Raw genomic sequence first — 24,874 nt, 5'->3', positions numbered from 1 at the left:
ATATTTTCAAAAAGGGAACATTATTCTTAGAATAAAATTTTACAGTGAGAGTGGGAATGTTACTCCTAGAAAATGTTATGTATAGATAAAATGATATGGATTGGGGACAACAAAGTGGAGAATTATTAATACAATATGGGATTTTGATGTTATCAGAAAATCATACTGAAACATGACAAGACAAAACGTCAAAGTCTTTATATAGTAAAGAAAAATGTAATCTGGAATGTAAAGTCATCTTGGTTGGAAATAAACATTATTCTCAGACCAAATCAATCAATTGGAAAATTCTCAGATCAAATCAATCAATTCCAAAAATATCATAAAACTTTTGAGTATGTCCCAGAAAATGATAACACTTTTGATACATTCTACAGATGGTATTTAATGTGGACTGCAAAGAATGGTCAAACGAAAAAATAGTATGCTTAATACTCAGAAAACTATGTACAACCGAACGCAGTAGATTTATTAATTTTATCCTCCCTAAGGAAAAAAAATGGACCTGGAATTTTCAGAGACAGTTAAGTTTTTATGTGACCTATTTGGGATGAACATGTTTCTTTTTCATAAGAAATGGAAATGCCTCAATATGGTTAAGGAGGACCAGTACGATTATTTGGCATTTATGGCAATAGTGAATAGACACTAACGATTTCAAGTTAGCAAATTTAATTGCAGACGACTTCAAATGTTTTATTTTCATACAAAATCTAGTCTCAGCAGAAGATGCTGAAATTAGACGTTGTGAATCAATTGGACCCTTAAAAAAATCGCCTGAAGATTGTCAGTGTTTTGTTGTACTTCCTTCAAGGGAAGCACAGCAATAAATTATCTATATGTTACATTGCACTAGTGTTAGAAAGCGGGATGTATGTAAGGAATGTATATAATGTACGTGGGTATATAATTATCAATACCACACCATATTTTTCTTTACATCTAATAAACTCAAATCAAGCATTATTGAAAAGAGTATAAAAAACAAATTTTTGAAAATCGATCCATTAGAACTGGAGTTATGACCATTCAAAGTATAAAAAAAATGTGTGATTCACTAGACATTCTGTCTTAAATCAATCCTATTCAAATGCATATAAGCTTGTGACTGAAAATGGTAGGAAATTTGCACAATTTACAGACTAATCCATCTTTAAAAAGCTATATCTTCAGATCTTTTTAAGATATTATGATGAAATTTTGAACATATAATTCTAACACCATGAAGGTTCAGTTGGCATTATTTATGACAATCTCACTTGGTAACTTACATACTAATTATCATATTTAAGTTTCATTTTAACGGCTTTAAATAGAAACATCATAAAAACAGCTTAGAAAAATGGTAAGTAGGCTTTATTATCATATGAAGTAGTATTCTGATGGACATTATCATTTATTATCATTACATCATGAAAAATCCAAGATGGTGATTACAACACGATTCAAAGAAATCAAACAAAATATGGCTTGTAGCATATCAAATGAAAGAAAATTTAATGCAGATTACGATTATATTTTCAAGTACATTAAACTAATTAGCATAATTAAGTTTCATTTTAATGGCTTTAAGTTGCTGTGTGGGTGGGTTTCTGCCACTATTTTGTATAATTTATTTTTAAGTCATTGTTGAGACTTCAAAGATTTCAAGAAACATCCGGCCATTTTTCCTTGTTCTCATGTAATGCTTGACATTACTTATTTTGTGAATGGAATAAACATTTACAACACCAAAAGTTTATCGAGGTAGGTAGAAGAATAACCTATCTTGCCTTTGGTAATATTTATTGGTTATATATTTGATTTTGATTACTTTTTCATACCTTTGTGGATTCTAAAACTGTTGAAAATCGACTGAACAGATGGAATAAATAAATACAACACAGAAGTAAAGTCAGATACATTGAAAGTAAGAAAGTATATACAAATATTTACATAGCATCCATTGGTATAGTCATGGAGAGACCATTCCTGGCGAAGGTGTCGGTTGGGTGGTCATCGACTCTCGATTTCGTGCCTCGCTGAGTCTCTCGTTGGATCTATCCCCTCTTTACAGTACCAACCATATTTATCTAGTGGACACTCCCCTGTATGCTAATTGGGTGGATCCTACCACAACACCTCCCTCCCAAGCCTTGGGGTCCCTTTTGGATTTCAAATGGCTTCATATATGGAATGACGATTATGGGGTATTTTCATCGTACGTCCCATTTGCATACTTTATATGAATATGTCCATAAGTGTAATCTTTAATATTCATAATTCATGTGCAATGTGGTCTGTGAACTTTCATTTCCTACCAGATCTTTTTGGTTCAGGAGTATTTTGTGGAGGTTCCATTTGAAAAGTTTCATAAATTAATTCTATGGGATCTTCCTCCTCATCTGGTATACTCTCTTCATGCTCTTGTACGTAACATTTTTTTAGTTGGTCCTGGTGCTTTTTATGAGTATTTTTCGGCCCTTTAATTACGTAAATCAGGTCACCGATTCTCTTATCCACTATGTCTCGCTCCCAGAATGCAACATTGTTTTTGTAGCACTTGAAAAATACCTTCTCTCCGGAGTTGAATCTTTACTTAGATGTATGCCTAGTATTCTTTACTATATTGTTTCAGCAAAATTCTGTTAAACACTGATTTAATTTTCTGGTGAACATTAGTTCAGCTGGTGACAGGTCTGACGGTGTTCTCTGGTTTGGTGTAATCCTGTACACTTGTAGGGTTTGCTGAAACGTCTTGTCCATTGGAACTCTTGAGGCTTTTTTTTCAGAGCACGCATTAAGGTGTCAACAAATCTTTCTGCAAGCCCATTGGACCACGGATGATACAACAGCGTTGTTATGTGGTTAATTTGGTATAACTCACAGAAATCCTTGAACTCTTCAGAAGTGAATTGTGTCCCATTGTCACTTACAATACACTTTGGCACACTAAACCGAGCAACTAATTCATGTAGAAAAGTTGTGATATTGATCGTTGGCTCCTTGCAGCATAGCACTTCTGGCCATTTTGTAAAACTATCTACCACTATTAAGTAGTAATATTCTTCTACTGGACTAGTGAAATCGATGTGTAATCTTGTCGATAGGTGATCCATCTTGGGTCATAGTTTGTGTACTATGGGTGGTGCTTTTGCTGCTAACGCACACTCTTTACATCGATGAATCATGTTTGCGATATCCACATCCATGCATTTCCAATATACAAAGATCCACATTAAGCTTTTTATTCTATTGATACCTGAGTGATCCATATGAAAGTCCCACAGTATTCTTTTCTGCAATCTTTTCAGAACTACTACCCTCTCACTATATAATAAAACTCAGTCATATATTGAATAGATCTCCTGCACTTTTTGATTATTTGTTACATTTTTGATTTTTGTCTAAAATGAAATAATCATTTTCAGCTTCCTTTTTGATTTCATTTAGTGTAACTGACAGTTCTCTTACAATGTTGTTTATCATGCTTTTCACCTCATAATCTGCTCTGATAGTTGCAATAATCAATTCTTTGAATTTTTCTTCTTGAACCGGTACGAGTCTTGATAAACTGTCCACATGACTTATGTTTTTAGATGATAGATGCTTTATGTAAAAGTTATAATTAAGAAGAATGGTACCCCATCTCAACAATCAATTTGCCGTATAAATGGGTAACCCTTTCTTCAACCCAAAGATTGTGGTTAGAGATTTATGATCAGCTTCTAGCATAAAGTGCCTGCTGTAGATGTGTCTATGAAATTTTGTTATGGCGAAAACTCAGAGTCTTTTTTCCGATCTGTGAATTAATTCTTCTCTGCTGGAAGTATGTTCTAGTAGCGTTTGTAATTGGTTTTCCCGAATCATCTGGCATTATGTGTTGGATACACGCTCCTACACTGTATGAACTGGCGTCACTTGCCACTACAATATCCAGTTTTGGATCGTAATGGTTAAAAAGAGGTTGGATGTAAGCATTTTCTTGATTTCACCAAAGGCTTTCTGACACTCCACTGTCCAATTTCATGCCTTGCTTTGTTTCAATAGTTAATTCAACAGAGCTCTTAGATTGTGCATTCTTTTAATGAATGCTTGATAGTAATTAGCAAGCCCAAGAAAATTTTGTAGCGTCACCACGTAAGTGGGCACTGGCATGTCTCTAATTGCAATGGACCTGTCCGGATCTGGTCGTCTGTTATCTTTGTTGATTATGCATACTAAATATATAATTTATAAATATATAATTATGCATACTAAATATATAATTTATAAATATATAATTATGCATACTAAATATATAATTTATAAATATATAATTATGCATACTAAATATATAATTTATAAATATATAATTATGCATACTAAATATATAATTTATAAATATATAATTATGCATACTAAATATATAATTTCCTCCAAACCAAATTCGCACTTTGACTTTGAACTCAAAGTCCTGAATTTTTTTGAATACTTGAATGAGATGCTCTAGATGTTTGTCAACTGTTGTTACTATGATATCATCTAAGTAGGTACATGCAAAGGCCAAATCATTCAACATGACATCTCCAGCTTGTTGAAAAATGGCAGGAGCCACTTTAATACCAAACAGTAGCCTGTTGAATTTGAATAACCTTCTATGAGTATCCCTAGTAACTTTGAACATTCCTCTTTGATGGGAATTTGGAGATAGGCATTCGATAAGTGTTGATTTTTGAAAATATATATCCACTATTTAACTTGTTAAAAATCTCCTCTGGACTCAGCAATGGGTAATGGTAATCCCTAATCACAGAGTTCAAGCCTGTCGAAAAGTCAGTGCAGATTCTGATTTGGTTTGATTTCTTTTTGATGCACACAATCGGGGCAGCCCATGAATTAGTTTCTACTTTCAAGATAATTCCCATTTTTCCATCTATCAAGTTCTTTATTAATTTTTTCTACTCCTGTGAAAGGAATGTTATGTTTCCTTTTAAAAATTGACATAGTAGTTGCCTTGAGCTCAAATTTGGCTTCAAACTTGTTACATCTCCCAAGACCAGTTGTGAAAATATCCAGAATTTCTTTTTAATTCTTCTTTAATGTCCTGTCTTGTTGGCATGTTAATTTTTATTTTTCTGCAAAACGTGTTTAAAAGGTTTATCCCACAATTCAAATGTTTCAATGATATCCGTACCCAACAAGTTTTCTCCATTTTTCAGAATAAAAACTTATTTTTTTAACAATCTCATTTAGCTTCATGGGAAGTACAACCTCGTCTTCGAAGTTAATTTTCTTGCCAGTTAATGTATGAGCGCATTTCGCTGACCTCATTATCATAGGCCTTTTTAAAAATTTCCATGTTTCATCATTGTCAGGTCTGATCCTGAATCTAGCTGAAATTTGATATTTTTTCTAAATATTTCAGTTGTCACATATTTCCTCAAATCTCTGCCTGATTTGATATTTGAACTTGTTTGTCTAATTGAACTATTGAATTTTCTTGTTTTACAACACAAACTTGTGTGTCCATTCTTGTTACAGACGAAACATTTCTTATTTCTAAATGGGCAATTTCACCTCCCAGTGTCTTTCGTTGCAATGCTTTGATTTATTATCAGAGGTAAATTCGTCACTATAGAATTGCACAAAAAATAAATTTTTTAAAAGTTTGTTACATTTTCAAAGTTGACACAGCATATTTGAGCGTAACGACATATTTTAATTTTTTCTGAGTGAAAATTTCTTAATGCTTAGTTGTCTTTGAACAACTTTTAGATATCATAACTTTCTGACTCTTTCATCGTCAAGTTATGGTTGAACTTTTTTTTGCATGTGTCAACTCCTTCGATGCATTTAAGTAGCAGCTTTTATTAATAATTTTTCCTCTTCCAGCTGGGTTCTTCAATAACTTCTCCCACTGATGAAGGCTCGTGATTATTAATTTTTCTCCGTATGGTTCTTTAGTAAACTTGTCAATATTGTTGAAAAACACATGAAATAAATAACTACAACACAGAAGTAGAACAGATATATTGAAAGCAAGAAAGTATATGCAAATATTTACATACATTGGTATAGTCATGGGGAGACCGTCCCTTGAGCAGGTGTTGGCTGGGTGGTCGTCGACTCTTGATCTCGTGTCTCACTGAGTCTCTTGTTTGGTCTCTCCCGTCTTTATGATACCAACCATATTTATATAGTTGACACTCCCCCGTATGCTAATTCGGTAGATCCTACCACAACAAAAACAAACCCAATAAATGTCATCATAGGCAAGGTAAGTTATTCTTTTACTTAACTTGATAAGTGGTTTGTGTGTTTTTACTCATTTAAAAGCGCTCTTTACTTAAATAAAAAAGTGGTGTCAAGTGAAGCCATTTGAATCAAAATTAAGCAAAAACTAATTTTTTTCATACACATATTTTATCTATATTTGCACCGTGATTACCTGTGAGATCTTTCTCGAAATATTATAGAATAAGAATAGACCATCTGACGCAGGTAATCACAATGCAAATATAGATAAAATGTATAAATATATGCACTTGTATTTGTAATTGTATTAATAAAACTATTCTTTATCTGCTTCAGTTTGTGTCATTCTGTTACCTCTGCATTGTACTGCCTTATTTAATTATTTTTTTTAACAAAATAAAACAAATTACAGCGGTATTTTTGTTATTCTATTTTCAAGTTCAATTCAAGTTTTACAGTGTCCTTTTTTTATTAAATTGTTAGGTGAAAGTACAGAATAGACACCTTCCCTTTCCGCTGTTAAGAATAGGTTTCTAAATAATAATGTTATTATAATATAATTATATTTTTTTAATTAAATTGTTAGATCAAAATACAGAATAGTTATAAAACACTTTATCCCCATGCTAAGAATGGGTTTCTAAATAAAACATTTCAGAAGTTTGTGGGATTCTATTTTAGAGCCGCAGGTCCACATCCTCACTTAAAACTTTACCTAAATTCAGGAAATCAACCAATTTTAACGAAATTTTCAGAATTTATTAATTAACAGTGACAGAATATAATATAAATATGTATAAAAATAACATTTTGGACGCCTTATTTGTTGTATTAAACATTCATATCCGGTTTAAACATGTTTTTCATTTATTTTTATCTAAATTTTACATTCAATTTTTTTGTTTGAATTGAATATTTTTTCACAAAATGTTTTTCCAGTGTTAACATATACCATTACCAAAAATGTTTTTCATTATTAAAAACTGATGTTTTCCCTTGTAAACAGACGTTTAGTTATAAATTTACACAATGGCATATCATGTCACTCGTGATGAACAACACTCACAAAAACAATTGAATATTAGTGCTCGCTATCATTTCTACTGATACACACATAAAAAGTTCTTTTCAAATTTTATAACAAAAGAAATAAATATATTGACTATTACATACCGTTCAAACAAAGTTTCTATCTTGATTTATTTTTGTAATAGAAAGCCTCAACTTCCAGATGTTCTAACTTTTGACTGGAAAGTCACATGTGTTTTGTTCAAATTCTGTGATAAATACAATTATTTTCTCTTATTGTTTTAAAAATATGAAACTTTATCGACTAGAAGAATTTGTGTGTTGAGTATTTATATGAACAGACCTAAAATGTGTGCATCCGAAAAGTCATCTACCACTTGCAGACATGCCATGATGGTGTGTTTTGTTGTTAATAGAATTAAATCATATTTCTTGGAATAAACAAATCACAACAAAAATAAAATAACGTTTAAAGAAAATTTTATTTTGAATCCAGTCATAAGTTTTATATTGATTAATGTATGAGAAATTTACTAATTTAAAAACTATGTCAGATTAAATAGCAACGGTATGTCGTTTGGTATTACTAATACAATGAGTTTTTCCTGTCATCTAGTGTTCATAATTCCTTGTGGATGTGTATATAACTGTGCTTACACATATACATTACACATATAGATACAATTTCAACAGGACATATAACATTTTATAAACAAACAGTTCCTTAACAAAGGAATGGAACATCTTTCTTGGGGTTTTACATCTTGCCAAATAGGAAAACATACCTTCATTCATCTGTGGATCTTGACAGACGAATCTGCCAAAAGCTGAAATGGAGATCCATCCCAAGGAATGACCAACAAGCCTCAAGTTGTATTTCAGACAACTTTTATTCCAAATTCTTTCCCATTGGAAGATTGCAAGCATCTTAGATTCTTCTTCCACTGTCGCTAGCTGACCCTGTCTCCAACTATTCAACTGTTTAACTGACAACTGACTAACTATATATATCTAAGTCTTGGTTGCTATTATGTCATTCAACTCACATCTTTTAACTTGTGACTTTTAATCACGTTTTCCCCATTCAGATCTGTTATTTTGAAATTAAATTTTAACATTCATTTTGCATTCCTGGTTCTTTTGTTCATTGTTCTCCATGACCCATTCTAAATTCCAAAACCTATAAACATATTTGTCTTTGTACACAAATTCTGCATACTGACAAATAACAATGTTCTTTATCTAACATTTTAACTTTTAATAATAATAGTTGATTTTCCTAAATCGACTAGCAGCAAGGTAACCCAGTGTCGCCCTGGCATAATATAATACCAGGGGGTAGTAGCCAGTAAAAATGACTTTAAAACTATTCAGGAATCAGGAACTGCTCATATTAAAAAGATCAAGAGCGAACCAACATGCTATTCTCTACAAAAAGTGAAAAATGAAAAGTAAAACATAAAATAACATGACTAAATATTTACAACAAACAAAGAATGAATTACACAAAAGAATTCACTAGTAGAACTAGGTTATACCTGTGGTGAACTACACTAGATCAGGTTTTGCCCAATGAAAAAGAAAATCTGCAAAAACTATGGTAAAGTTGGCTATGAATGGTATGCCAAAAAAATAGTGGAAACCCAAAAATAAAATAAGACAAACAGTCAGGCAATAATGAAGATGGGAATTTATGCAAATATATAGTGGTTAGAATCTTTAACAAGATAATGAAATTTCAACTTGACTCGTGTTCTGACCCTTTGATAATAAACTTGCATACGTGGCATCATCTAAAGAAGCCATCTTTACGGAGTAAAAAAAGATAGCATGTTCCGTAAAAAGTTCTGTGTGAAGTAGTCTTCAGTGTAATTTTGAACAGAAAAGTATGTGCTGAAGAATACAGACAATCTATTCAGGACAGATTGGATTGAAAGATTCAGCCTTTGGGACTGCCCTATGAGCACATTTGTCATAAATTAGAATGTCCAACTACTAATACTGAAAAATTAAAATGGGAACTAAAACAAAATTTCCCTGAGGTGTTTGCAGGTGGCCAAGGGAAATGTATTAAAATTAAAACACAGTTCTAGGAAAAGGACAATGCTCAACCGATATTTGGGGGGATGGGGGGGAGAAAAGAAAAAGTGAAGCAGCTCTAGAGCAAATAATAAAGAGCTAGAGAGGTTGGAAAAAGCAACGATCCTGTCTAAGACAGATTTTAGTGAGTGGACAGCACCAAGAGTCTATGTGAGGAAGAAATCTTATCAAATTAGAGTTTATGCCGATTTTTCAACAGGATTGAACTAAGCCCTAAAATACCCCCAACTACCTCCTTCCGTGCCCTGAGGAGATATTAAATAAACTTAATGGTAGCAAAATCTTTTCAAAAATAGATTCATTGAATGCAGCTCTTCAAATTGAGGTGGAAGAAAATAGTTCAAAGCTACTATGCATAAACACACACAGAAGCTTTTAAAAGTTCAATAGATTGTCTTTTAGGGTCAAGGTTGCACCTGCCATTTTTCAGCAGGTCATGGACAGCACGCTGGGCAACCTTGATTTTGCAACAGCTTATCTTGACAACATACTTATTACCAGAAAATATGACAGAACATAGGAAGCATATTACGTGTGTAGTCCATAAACTCTAAGAATACAGTTTGAACGTGAAGTGAAATGTGATAAATAAAATACTTGGGGCATATAAATAATAAAGATAGTTACCAGTTGGATCCTGACAGGGCTACTGTGATTCAAGACATGCTGACCCCAAACAATGCCTAAGCTATGTAAAGCTTCCTTGGTTTGGCAAATTTCTACCAAATATTTATTAAAAATATACATAATATAAGGGCCCACTTCAACTTCTTAAGATAGCACCTGGAGTTGGACACCAAAATACCAAGTTGCATTCAAAAACTAAAAAAGAACATTTCCGTCTTATCTCTTTCTCATTCATTATGATTCCAAGCTTGAGATATTAGAACCTATTTACACTGCCTCCCCATGGGACAGAGTTAGACACCAGGGTCGTTTTTTAACAGAGAAAATAAATTTGTTTTAAATTGTCTCAGTCGTGAAGGATTAGTCTTCCACTGACAGAGAACAAGAAATTGAAAAGCGACAGCAGCTCACATGGCACCAGATGAAACAAGGAAAGCCATTGTGCACACATTTCAATCATTATTACCTGTCGCTTGCGTGACACTGCTGTCCCGAACTTTCACTTTCTGGTTACCACTTGACGCGTCTTCTCTCCACTCCAAAACGAACTTCTGCAACTTCAGCTTTTCTCTCCCCGAATCCGACTTTTCTCTTCTACAAATACAACTTCTCTGCTCGCAATCTAACTTCAGAATGCCTTCCTTCCCCAAATCACTCCTCTTTTATCTCCAATCAGGAGCATCTCATTTGCATACCTCGTGGTCACCCTGTAGGCATATAAAGAAACAGGGCAGCCATTTTTGTTTCTTTCTTCTTCATTATGAACACGAGGTAAGCCACACAAAAACGCGGTCAGTCGTTCTTGTTTCTTTTTTCTTCATTTACACCACACGCCTCCCTGATCTTCGAGATCAATAGGATATTTCGTAATCCTCCATCCAAGCAGGCCGCCTCCTCTCACGTCGAGGCCTCTGGGGGACAACTTCTCGGGGGTTAACGTTTTCAGGTTCACTACAACGCGGGCCTAAGTCAGGTGGAGCAGCATCATTTGCTTCTCGGTGGCACTCGATTTCCTCTTCTTCACTGCTCTCACTGCATACCGGCAATGTCACACGACGCAGGTCTAAGATATGCCGGGGAACGCCATTCACCATCACATTGTTCTTCGACTGCAATCCTTGTTCCTTTTCCAACGAGTGGTACACTGTGCATTGGGGGGTTTCACCCACACCTCTTCACCTACTTTGATAGTGGCTTCTTCACTCTCATTTCCTGCTGTTTTGTTGCACGGATGCCGCCACTTATATGTGAAAACGGCCCTATGAGGCACAGTTGTCTCATCTTGTTTGGTCTTCGGCGAGATGTTATACCAAAACACCGCCTCTATGGGTGATACGTTGCTTTTTTCCGCAGCGGCTTTAATGGTGCGATGATTCCTCTCCACTATTCCGTTGTCACTCGGCCGATACGCTGCTCTGAAAAATTGCCTTACTCCCCACTTATCGCACACCCCTTCAAAGGCTTCTGATCGGAAAGCGGGGCCATTGTCCATTAAGAGTTCCTCAACCAGCCCTCTTTCCAAAAATATCTCCTCGATGACCCCTCCGATCGCCCATACAGCTTCTGCCCTGATCTCTCTCCAGATGGCAAACCTTCCCGGTCCACAGTCGACCATCGACAGATACAATTTGTGGCGATAGTGTGTCACATCAATGGCCAATCGCTTCCAGTCCTCCGCAACGTGTAGCTCTCCTGCTTCGTGTCTGGACGGTCCAGGGTCAATTGATTGGCACTCTCAACAGTTCTCCACCACCTCCCTAACCTCCTCGGTGGTCTCCGGGTAAACCTCTCTGGCTAGGAATAACGTTCGTTCTCGACCAAAGTGGTGCATTTCGTGTGACTCTTTGACTTCTTCCCCTGCACAGCATACCGAGGAGACCTCCTTTCCCTCCTGCAGCCAGGCCTTCTTCACGCGTGTCATCGAATCCGCCTTGTTTTTTTCTGACGGGACCAACACAACAGATACTCTCAACTGGAATTCCGCTATCAGGTCGGTGAGCGCTCAGAGTCTGCACTTGATCAGCATTTCCGCAGCACCCCTGGTCTTAACTCTCCTATCGCCAGTTACTGCCGACCGAATCCATGACGCTACCGTTGCCGAATCGGTTTTGACTTCAATTATTTTCAATCCCCATTTCAGGGCCAGATTGATTCCTTTTATAGCGGCATCTAGTTCTGCTACGTTGATATGGGAGAAGTCGTTGATTTTTCTTAGCCACGCCGCATCCTCCACAGTTACACCTCCTATCTCTAGTACGACGCCCAACGCCAGGTTACTGGCATCGCACCAAACCACACCCGCGTCTTCGCCGCTGACATACCATTTCCCTTTCACTGGGTCCTCATTCCTCACTCTCGCAATGACTTCTTGCAGCATGTTCATGACCTCCTTCGTCACACGGCCCTCCCAGCCATCAGTGCCTGTTTGTCGTTTAATAAAGCTGCATGCTATCCTGAGCCAGCCAGCGATAGGATAGTGCCCGACCAGCCTCCCGCAGACTGAGAAGAGTTCTCGCCTCGTCAGCTCAGATCCGACTTCGGGTATTGCATTCCCTCGTTCGAAGACAAGGCTTTCTTTTCAATCTCGCCTTAGTTTCAACCCCAGCATCTAGGGCCTCCGCCGGTTTTGCAGTTAACCCATACTTCTCGACATGGCTTCTTACTTTCTCTGCTGTCACCTCTGCCTCCTCCACCAGGATGTCGTCAATGTATGAACTAGTGGCCTCCTCCACTGTACAGTCTTTGCTCAGCACTGTCTTCAGCACGGCAGTCATAATTTTGGGGGCTGAACTCAGCCCAAAGCCTAACCTCGTCAGACAATACACCCGCCCCTTGTACCGGACCAGTTGGTACTGCCAGAGTTTTTCATCTACATGGATCTGCAGATATGCCGATTTCAGATCGACAATCTTAGTGGCCCGCCCCATTCTTCTCCATTTCCTCATGACCTCCTCACATACGTCGATCCCCGTTCCAGTGTGGCAGGCTACGTGTCTGTTCAATTCCCTAAAATCCAGCACGGGCCTAATCTTGTTTTTGGTAGGCTGAACAACCGCCAGTAGTGGCAACACTCCTTTTTCTCCCCCTGTCCACGGTTTCAGAATTCCTTCTTTTATCCACCTCTCCACTTCTTCCTCGAATCCTTTTCTTATTTCTCCTCGCAGGGTGTTTTCATAGCAGCCCACCTTATTCTGTAGTTCTGGGGGCCTGGAGATCCATTTCCATTCCACCGTCCACCTCACGCCATCAAACTTCGCCAAGAAATCTTTGTCCTCAATGCAGCAAACCTCCGGTTTTGGGGTTCTGACGGTTCTATCACCTTCCACTCCTGCCATCCCCACTGCGCCGAGACGTCCAAACGTCACTTGGCCCCCTCTTAACGTAGCGCCCCCCAGTCGGTTAATTGCACTCATACCTATAATCACGTCGACACCACCGACCAGATGATTCAACACTAGGGCTTGCAGTCCAATGGGCACCCCTTGCACCATTACTTCCGCTGTCGTCTCTCCTAGGCATTTCACATCCCTGCCATCCACGGTCCTAATAATCCTGGTTCCGCTCCATGACCTCGCGACATTCCTCGCTAACAACGTTGTAGTGCAGCCTGTGTCGACAAGGGCTATGGCTCTCTTCCCATTGACTACCACCGGTAACCGAGGCAATGTTCCATCATGCGCCATTTCCACACAGAAGGGGTAACCACTGGCGCAATAGCTCCCCTTCACTCGTTTCCCTGGTCCCGTGCAGCAACACAATAGCGGCTAATATGCCCCACTTGTCCACATCGGTAGCACGTGATCCCAGGTCTCGGCTCTTTGCAGTCCTTGATCAGATGAGGACCCTGGCACCGGAAACACTTGATGGCAGGTTTCCCCTCCTGTCGCCTCGCCGGCTGCCTCTCATTCAAGTGAGGCCTCATGCACATATTTCCACTCACAGCTGCAGCCACGATTGGGCTTTTAACATTTTTCACTAGGACTCTGGCGTGGACCAAGAGATCGTCCACTTCCATAGAATGGATCCCCGTGATTCTCTGCATGTTCGCAGAGATTTCCTCTGGGAAGCTGTTCACTAGGTACAGCTTTACCGTCATCTCCAGGCTCCTCCCCATGTAACCAGCCAATCCTGCCAGTCTCCTGATCTCTGCCGCAAAGATGTCAACGGACTCGCCGGTCCACCTCAAACTTGACAGCTTGCCAAGTGCTTCAAATGGGCCCTCAGCGAAGGCCAATTTCAGCCTTTGCTCCACTAAGGCAAGGTCTTCCTTGTCTTCATCTCGCATCTGCTGGTAAATCGTGAGGGCTTCCCCCTCTAAGTATAGCGGCAGCAGGGTGACCACATCTATCTTTTGCAGCTTCGCCACCATTTTTAATTTCTCCAGCTACTTAATCAGGTCACCCTCCCCAGTAAAGGGTCTCAACATCTGAGTGCTCAGTCTCCACTCAGCCATGTTAATTTGCTTGATGTGCCGAAATAGCTTGTCGCTTGGGTGACACTGCTGTCCCGAACTTTCACTTTCTGGTTACCACTTGACACGTCTTCTCTCCACTCCAAAACGAACTTCTGCAACTTCAGCTTTTCTCTCCCCGAATCCGACTTTTCTCTTCTACAAATACAACTTCTCTGCTCGCAATCTAACTTCAGAATGCCTTCCTTCCCCTGATCACTCCTCTTTTATCTCCAATCAGGAGCATCTCATTTGCATACCTCGTGGTCACCCTGTAGGCATATAAAGAAACAGGGCAGCCATTTTTGTTTCTTTCTTCTTCATTATGAACACGAGGTAAGCCACACAAAAACGCGGTCGGTCGTTCTTGTTTCTTTTTTCTTCATTTACACCACATTATCTGTAGAAAAGCAATACTTACAAATTGAGAAGGAGGCATTGGGCATAATTTTTGCTGTAACCAAGTTCTACAGACACTGCCACGGCAGACAGATGGATCACAAACCCATAGTTGATATTTGGGTAAAAAAAGTCTACCTATATATACCGCCAACAGACTTTTTGTTGGGGTATAATACTATTGAATTACAATTTCAAAATTGAGTATCTGACTTGTTCTGAAGAACACCAAAGTATTCAAGGATTCAATGATTTCAATATTAAGAAATGCAAAATAAAGAAAATGATCACAAATACTATAAGAGAGCTTGCAGACACACTTACAGAAATATATAAAAATGGAGGATCTGAAGGATGACTTTATCCAGACCATAAAAATAAAATCTGTAATAAAGATCCTGATGTGCCAGAAGTTTTTTTTCATTTTATGATGAGGTCTTATATAATGACAGAGTGGTGACACAGAGTAGTTTGCAGAAACAGATCAACCATGATACAGGATTCTCATTGACTTCACAGGTCCTTTGAATGACCAGTACTAACTTATTGTTGTCGACAGCCACAATAAATTCTGAAATGTAAAAGACCTAATAACTGATGTTCAACAAACTCATTCAGAGGCAAACAAGATTTAAAAAGACAGTAACCCTTTCCTAAAAAAAGGTTACTGCTGCAGTGAAAAGGCGTTATTCAAATTTTACAAGAATAACAATGTTTTGTGAAATGGGCACAATGAAACAAAGAATAGGAAAGCTAGTTTACAATAAGTGCGTAAAACGAATCCACATGTTCCCCATGGTTGAGCACCTTTTAGCCCAGTTAGAGGAAGTGAAAATCATGAGCAAATTGGACGCCAACAGCGGATATTGGCAGATTCCACTCATCAGAATCCAGTGCACTGACGATCTTCATAACTCAATTCGGACAGTACCAATTCAATCACCACCCAATTTGGCATTCCATCAGCCAGTGAGATCTACCAGAGGCGCATATCACAAGTACTAGAAAATGAAATCGGAACGATATGCATGCAAGATGACATGTTAGTGTATGGTAGAAATCAACAAGAACATCATATCCAGCTAAAAAGCATAGTAAAAAAAAAAAAAAAAAATTCAGGCTGCTGGCATTACACTCAACTCAGAAAAATGTGAAATATCCAAATCATCAGTGAAATTTCTAGGAAATATACTTAGTGCTGACGGTCTACGACCAGATCTGGAAAGGCTCACTTGAGTCTTCAAGTTCCCAACACCAATGAACATTACGGAAACCCGCCAGTTCCTAGGGATGGTAAATCAATTGGGAAAATTCATCCCAAGCCAGGTAGACATGACTAAGCCATTAAGGGACTTATTAAGTCAGAAATACGCATTCGTTTGGAGAAATGCAGAACAGGATGCATTCAGCTTCATCAAGAAAGCAATGTGTTCAGCACCTGTGCTATGTCTGTACAACCCATCAAATGAGACTGATTTCTAGTGACATTTCATCTAATGGCTGGAATCAGTATTACAATGACAGGATGACACAAAATTATACCCCATCGCCTATGCTTCACAAGCCATGTCAGAGACTGAAACCTGTTAAACTCAAATAGAAAAGGAGGCCTTAGCAATAACATGAGCTCGTGAATGCTTTTCTGGCTATCTTGTTTAACTACACTTCACAGTGGAGACAGATCACAAACCACTGGTGCCACTACTAGATAGCAAGGACCTCAGCAAACTTCCAGCAAGGATACGGATTGGATATGATTAATGAGGTATGGATACGCAATTTGCTATGTCCCTGGTAAGGAATTATATATAGCTGATGCTCTGTCAAGAGCGGTATCCAGCAATGGCCCTACCAAACAAGACAGGGGCCTAGAAGAGTTAGCAACAGCATTTGTCTACACCATGATTGAATCTTTACCTGCTACAGAAAAATGTTTAAAAGAGTTGTAAGAAACCACTAAAACTGATGAAACCAGCAACTACATATGTAAGAAATGGCTGGCTATCAAAGTACAATGTGTGACATGACCGCCTAGTGGAGTGATATTGCTCTCCATTGGGAAGATTAAGACCCTCTGAGTAAGGCCGGGTAATTATGCTGACATTTCTGTTAAGTGTTAATTGGATCTCGGACAGCGGCGGGTAACCTATCAAAAGGGATGAATTCATTGTGTTGTGTTTTTGTAAAACAAACATATTTTATAGTTTAAGAAAAGTGACAAGAGATGTCAGATTAAAGTTAGAATGAAATCATACATTCGTTCTTGGCCTGACAAACCCGTGCTCAAAATGTCTGGCTTTCTGAGTGCGAGAGGTCAAAGTGTTAACCTTCTGAGCATGTGAATAAATTTGAGTTCTGATCCCAGATTCGCAAGCCTTGCAGAGGTGCACACACGCAAAGGATTCGGGACTTTCCCGAATAATGTGTTGAGTTCTGATTGGTCTGTGGAACAGCTTACCACACCCCATCACCTTTCAATATAAGCAAATGCCCGGGCCAAAATTAGATAAGATCGAAGTCGAATCTCGAGAGAAACACACACACCCCAGAAACGCCACTCATCCCCCTCTTCATCACGGTCACCATCATGGAGAATGAAGAATAAGATTCTGGTGTAATCAAACTGAACAATTGTACATATGTGAAACACCTGTAATTTTTGTGAATTAACTTATAGTAGACTTTGATTTGCATGAGAAGCTAATTGATTTTCAGCGGAGATCGACAAGAAGCCTGCGACGCTGAAGAATCCTGTTAAGTATTCCCGGAAGAAGAAGATCATTGGTCATTGCAATTTCCACAGGGTCAAAGGCCACATCTACTGACCTAAGGCGGGAGACTTACACCATGTTCCAACATTGATAAAACCCTATTGGGCTTACCACGGCAGCATAACATTCAAGAACAGACTACTGATATATGACACACAGATCATAATCCCATCATTGCTGAAATCGACCATCATTGTCAAAATCCACTCTGATCATCAGGAAATTACCAAGAGCTCACCAATCCATATGGTGGCCAGGACATTCTGACCAAATCAAAAGGACTGTAAAAAACTGCCCAAAATTAGCTGAGCTAAGACGCCAACTGCCTGAAGTCCTCATGACTACTGAGTTTCCGACAAGACCATGCCACATTCTAGTCTCTGATCTATTTGATTTGAAAGGTAGCAGCTATGTCATGGTTGTTGACTACTTCTCTTGATATGCATAGATTGCCATGCTTATGTCAATGACTTCCAGTGTAATAATAAAGAGCTTCAAAGTTATTTTTGCCAGACACAGATTATCTATCATCTTAAGAAAAGACCCAGGAAGCCAATACACTTCAAAAGATTTTACCAAATTCGTGAACGACTGGGGATTTCAGCATGTTACAAACAGCCCTTACTGCTCTTAAAGCAATGGAGCTGCAGATGCTTGTGTAAAAACAATGAAAAGATTGCTAAAAAGGCAAAAGACCCATATCTTTCTTTGCTTGCACACAGAGCAACGTCAATGAAGTGTAGGTTTAGCCCCAGTGAACTGTTAATTGGCCAACATCTGAGGACAAATGTTCTCAAGCGTTCTACTAAACCTCAGATGGCCTGATCTTGCGAACTTCAGGCAGAACGAAAAGAATCAAAAGGCCCAATGACTCACGCACTGCCTATCACATAAAGCTAAAGAGCTACAATCACTCAAAAATAGTACACCAGTATAAGTCAGAAGCTCCAATCTTCCAAATCAAGAAGGCATCTTTGTTGGAACAGCATCCACACCATGTTCCTATATTCTACAGACCAAAGATGAAGGGACAATAATCTGACATAATCAACAACACATTGTACCTAAACCACCCAAAATAGTTGAGGCTCACAAATCGGAGACTCATTCACCAAATGAAGAAACTGTGAGAACAGCATGCCCAACCCTCACTTTTCAAGATTATACAACAACCAGATCTGGACATCAATCAAGACCACCTATCAAGCTAGACCTATAGAAATACATATTAGTGATGGGACGATTCCAAAATTTTTCCTGATTCTGATACAATTACTGATTTTATTCTAAATTTGCAATTCTGATTCTTTTAAAGTTAATAAATATTTAGTTAGAGATTTGTTGTGTTTTTTTGTAAATTTTAAAATTTCTGGGATGCATATATTTTTTTTCTCAAATGTTTTCCTTGTAATTGATTAAAAATTGTAAGACAACAAAATATTTATTTTGATTTTAAAGCAAAGCCAGATTGTATCAGTTCGTCATTAGTGTACAACATGTTACTTGAAAGTTTTCATAAACAGTTGAAAATTATTGACGATTGGTAGGCAAAATGAGAAAACAATGTAAAAACTAAATATTTAACAACACCCCCTCTCATTGTTACACATGAATTTCTAAATAATGTTACAATTTAGAGAACTATTTTTAACATGGGGAGGGCTTTGTTAACTATTCTGTACATTCTATGAATGAAGTTAAAATTTTATTTTAATCATAAAAATTTAGTGGGTTATCAAATTGATTTGCTTTGCTGTAAACACAAACAAAAACGAAATGCAAATAATAATGATGACAAATTTTTAACTTTAATGAAAAATGATCACACCTTGTTGATCAGACAATGTTTTAAGGATATGTAACCAACTTTATTTGTTTTAAATCTTGGAAATGTTAATGTTCCAAATCTAACTTTAGTATATAATATGTGATTGTTAAAATCATAAAAGCCACATTCCTTTCCTACTAACCCTAAGTCTGGGTGGTAATATAAAAAATAAAGCAATTACAAGTGATTTTATGATTTTGCTAATCAGACTTAGAATTAGTGGTAAAAATTACTTAACTGCTTAAAAAGTTATAATGTACCGAAATAAGATCAGTTTACATTATATTTATATGCACAACTGAACCCCCATTCTAAATTCTAAAATAACGTTTCAGTGTATTCACATATAAATGCTTAATAAAGTAGAATCTTATATGTTTGAGGGTATTTTAAATGTAAATAAAAGTTTTTTTTAAGTTAAAATGCTTCTAAATGTTTGCTCTTTACATATTCTATCCAAAGTTTTGATAAACTTGTAAGATTTTCATTCATATTTTTCACTTGTGCCAAAAGCAAACAAAATATAAGGAAACATCAAATATTTCAGAGGATGTCATGATCAGAAAACACAAGGGCAAAGTAGCAACAGAAAAAAATGCCCAAGTATTTCAAATCTTTTGATATTAAAGTGTGAAGTCTCTAATAGGCACCTTATGGCCATTTATCAAATAGGTGCAAAAAGCTTTTTAAAATCTGTGATATTGAATAGGCAAATGAACTCTAGAGTATTTATAAAACTAATAAAAACGAATTAAATTAGGCTTGGAGAGTCAATGCTACATCTGGGAATGGGATACATTTTGATTTGTGGGTTTCCTTAATATGCTTGGAATTGCCACAGCTGTGAAGGATTTCTAGCCATTACTTTTGTAGTCATCCTGTCTATCCTATTTTCAACTTTACACATTTTGACTCATTTCTTTTCAATTCTTTCACAATTTATCCATTTTCACTTTAGAAATCACCACAATGCCACATTTACTATGAACTATTTTGCTTAAAATATCCAAAATGCTTTTAATTGAATTTAATTTCATGACAATAGAAGATCACAAGTGTAATGTCTTTACCAAATAAAGGGAGACCACCGCAGGTGTCACAGGAGTTATGGCCCCTGGCGACATCCGGGGTGGTGGTCAGTCTGATATCCACAGAGCACGATCTTCCTCGTTCGTTTTCTCTCTCTCGTCAATCTCCGTCCATCCTACAACCTCACTATGGTAATAACCGATATCTAGCAAGTATCGGTTACTTACCATAAGGATTATCACATTGGCGACGAGGATAGAGTAATTTACAAAAATAGACATAAGAAAACACGAAAAAAAAAAAACAACAACAAACAGTCACACGTGTTGCAAAACAAACATGGCTGCCCTACCTCACTACCCAGAATTCGACTGCGAGTCAGAAGCCAAAGCAGCAAGATGGACGAAATACATTAGCAGATTGAGGAACTATTTTATCGCCCATGACATAGAGAGTGATAAAAGACAAAAAGCAATTTTGCTAACGTTTGTTGGTGAGGCGATGAACGACCTCATTGACGAATTACCAGCCGAACAGACCACACCAGGAGAAAACGAAACCCACTTCGACAAACTCGTCTCGGCTGTACAGGCTCATTTCAACCCCCAAAATAACACGGAATACAACCGATTTGTATTCTGTAACATCAAACAAACCACGCCGAATGTAGAGGACTTCTACCGGAAATTGAAAGAAGCAGCAGCTACATGTCACTTTGCAGACGCAAACGCTGAGATAAAGTCTCAACTGATAACAGACTGTTCATCAGAAAAAGTCCGGCAAAAGGGTTTAATAAATTCTAACATGTCACTACACGACTTGATAAATTATGCCAGGACGACGGAAACAATAACAGCGCACCTACAACAAATGCGCTTAGAGGACACGACAATACAAACTACTACTGCAGTAGTAAACAAAGTCACGTACGGACAGCGACAGACACGTGACTGTCCCCGGCAAATTCAGTGCAGGAATTGCAACGGAAAATATCCACATGAACGAGGACCAACGTCTTGCCCAGCATTCCAGAGCCAATGCACTTATTGCCGGAGATGGGGGCACTTCGCCTCTGTCTGTTTTAGAAAAATGAACGACGAGGACAGACAACGTAGAACAAATCGTCCTCCACGTCCACAAGTCCAAACCAGCCGCCGACCGGTGAACTGCATCGAGGACAACCAGCAGGACTCAACCAGCAGCAGTGACACAGAATATGTGTTTCATACAGGTAAGATGAAAAACCTTCCCTGTTTTGATATATCTTTTGGCAATAGCGACCAAACGTTCAATGTGTTAGCCGACTTAGGAGCCACTATCAACATTTTGTCTGAAGCAGATTTCAAGTGTTTAAAACCGACACCATGTCTCCGACCGACAAAAACTGTGATATCTGGATTTGGGGTCAAGCAAACTACTCCAGTTCTAGGCCAATTTAGGACCCTCCTAGAGTTTGGGGGCATCTCCTGCCAAGCTAACATACATGTAATAAAAAGCCCAGAAAAACCTATCATTAGCTGGGAAACATGTGAAAAGCTTAAACTTTTATCAGCAAAAAAGCTCCCAGTTAACCACATCAGCAACTCTGACACACAAATCCCGCAGACAACTCTTAAGCTTTTGGAGGACTATGCAGACCTATTCAATGGCTTAGGTAAACTTAAAGAGAAAAAAGTCCATCTGCACATAGATGAAAATATACCACCCATCGCTCAGAGATACCGCAGAGTCCCCTTTCATGTAAGGAAGGACATAGAAGAGCTAATACAGAAAGACGAGAAACTGGGGGTGATTGAAAAAGCGGAAGGACCAACCCTGTGGGTATCCCCTATTGTGGTGGTACCTAAGAAAGACCAAAGTAAAATCAGAGTTTGCATTGATATGAGAGCGGCAAACAAAGCTATCAAAAGGGAACGTCACCCTACCCCCACACTTGATGAGCTGAAGGCCATTCTATCGGGAGCCAGTGTCTTTAGCAAGTTAGACCTCAATCAGGGCTACAACCAGTTGGAACTAGCTGAAGAATCCCAATACATTACCACATTCGCAACACACCTATATAGATACAAAAGACTATTTTTCGGTGTCAACTCCGCCAGCGAAATATTTCAGGAAGAGATTAGCCAGGCACTCGCAGGGATTGAGGGAGCCATCAACATCAGTGATGACATTCTTTGCTTTGGATTGGACCAGCAAGACCACGACGGAAATCTCCAGAAAGTATTTCAACGACTACGCGAAAAAGGCCTAACACTGAATAGCAGCAAATGTGAATACAACAAGAGGTCATTGGAATTCCTCGGACACACATTCGGTAATGAAGGCATCAGCCCAAGTAACCTTAAAATAAAAACAATCCTCGAATTACCAGACCCCCAAAACGCATCAGAAGTCAGAAGTTTATTGGGGATGACCAACTTTTGCGGTGCACAATTCATTCCAGACTACGCAACCCTGACTCATGAACTGCGTCAGTTAACAAAAAAAAACACTCAGTGGTCCTGGACTGAGCACCACACTGAATGTTTAAAAAACCTCAAGGAGGCTTTGAGCAAAGCATGCTCACTTGCCTACTTCGACCCTAACAAACATACTGAGATATATACCAATGCCAGTATTGTAGGCATATCTGCTGTACTATCACAAGACGGGTGGGTAGTACAATTTGCAAGCCGAGCACTATCCACAGTTGAACAAAGATACTCTCAAACAGAGCGGGAGGCCCTCGCCATCACGTGGGCATGTGAACACTTTCACATATATATCTTTGGGGCCCCATTCACTGTTCATACAGATCATAAGCCCTTAACATCGATCTTTAATAACAACCGCTCCCAACTATCTGCGCGCATTGAACGTTGGGTTTTGAGAACACAGCCATACAATATGACTGTCACATACCGACCAGGTCATGACAACCCAGCCGACTATCTCAGCCGCCATCCAGTACATCTACCACCAAGCAACAGGGAGCAGAAAATAGCGGAGGAGTATATAAACTATATTCTCTCAACGTCGACCCCCAAAGCAATGACAATTGATGAAGTTGCAATGGAAACTGCGAAAGACAAGACGCTCACTGCAGTCATTCAAGCCATCCTCACCAACAAATGGCAAGGTGCCAATGACGGCATAAACAAAGCCACGTTTCTCAACCTACATGCCAACCGTGATGAACTATCACTAGCACATGAGGACAGTATCATTCTGAAAGGGCGCCGGATAGTGTTACCTGAGACCCTACAAAACAGAGCTGCCAAAATAGCCCATGCCGGCCATCAAGGCGTCGTGAAATCCACGGCTCTCCTCCGGGAAAAAGTCTGGTTTAAAAACATGCAGCCTTTAGTAGAAGAAAACATCAGGAACTGTCACACCTGTCAGATCAGCACTCACAAAACGGCAAGGGAGCCGCAGAAAATGTCCCCACTACCAGCAGCCCCATGGACAGAGGTTAGTGCTGACTTTGGACATCTCCAGAATGGGAAATATCTTCTTGTTGTCACAGACGAGTACTCACGCTACGTTGTTGTCGATATCCTGGACTCTATCTCAACAAACTCGGTCATACCCCGTTTAGACAAGATATTTGCCGAATTCGGGGTACCAGTATCCCTCAAAACAGACAATGGCCCACCATTCAACAGCCATGATTTCAAAACCTACACCTCCGTCACCGGTTTCAGACACAGGAAGATAACACCTCTATGGCCCCAGGCCAATGCTGAAACAGAACGCTTCATGCGCACTGTAAAAAAATCCATCAAAGCCGCCTTAATCAAAGGCCAAAGCTGGAAGCAGGAGCTATTCAAATTCCTGTTAGATTACCGAACGACACCGCACTGCACCACCGGTGTTTCCCCAGCCTCAATTCTATTTGGCCGGACCATAAAAAACCGCCTGCCACACCTAGTTGCACCTATAGCTGGAGACCATAGCATTAGGGTACGTGACACTCAAGCCAAGAAAACAATAAAGAAATATGCTGACAGAAAAGTATACGTAAAGCCCAATAATCTGAGTGTGGGTGACACCGTCGTTGTAAAAAGCGACCACACTTCAAAGGCACACACCCCCTATCAACCTAACCCATTAACCATAAAAAAAAAGGGATCCATGATTACTGCCACACACAAGGACAACCAAATTACAAGAAATGCCAGCTTCTTCAAAAAAATCCCTAAGCCACTAAGAAACCTCACACATGACCCACCTGAATACTCTTCATCTGAAGATGAGGGACACATGCATGTGACAGCATCACCAAAATCTAAAGAAAACCAGGGACAACACTCTTCAAACCTCAGACGCTCAGGCCGCACAAGACGGTCACCCAAAAGATTTGATTGCTAAATGCTACAAATACCCCTGTACATAATAATGCATAATTATCATTTTCTTTCCCCTAGGTTGACAGACGCTTCCCTC

At 38.7% G+C, this 24,874-nt stretch overlaps 1 protein-coding gene across 10 annotated transcripts in view; it reads right to left on the bottom strand.

Annotated features, from left to right (window-relative positions):
- LOC145286010 (DENN domain-containing protein 1A-like) overlaps positions 1–24,874 on the bottom strand; it is a 798,566-nt gene that overhangs the window by 286,246 nt on the left and 487,446 nt on the right. The gene's annotated exons all lie outside the window — the stretch shown is intronic.

This window comes from Euprymna scolopes, chromosome 10, assembly GCF_053919585.1.
Source record: "Euprymna scolopes isolate OS-2025 chromosome 10, ASM5391958v1, whole genome shotgun sequence".
Lineage (NCBI taxonomy): Eukaryota > Metazoa > Mollusca > Cephalopoda > Sepiida > Sepiolidae > Euprymna > Euprymna scolopes.
The sequence above is the reverse complement of the archived record's forward strand: the minus strand, read 5'-3'. Positions and strand labels throughout refer to the sequence as shown.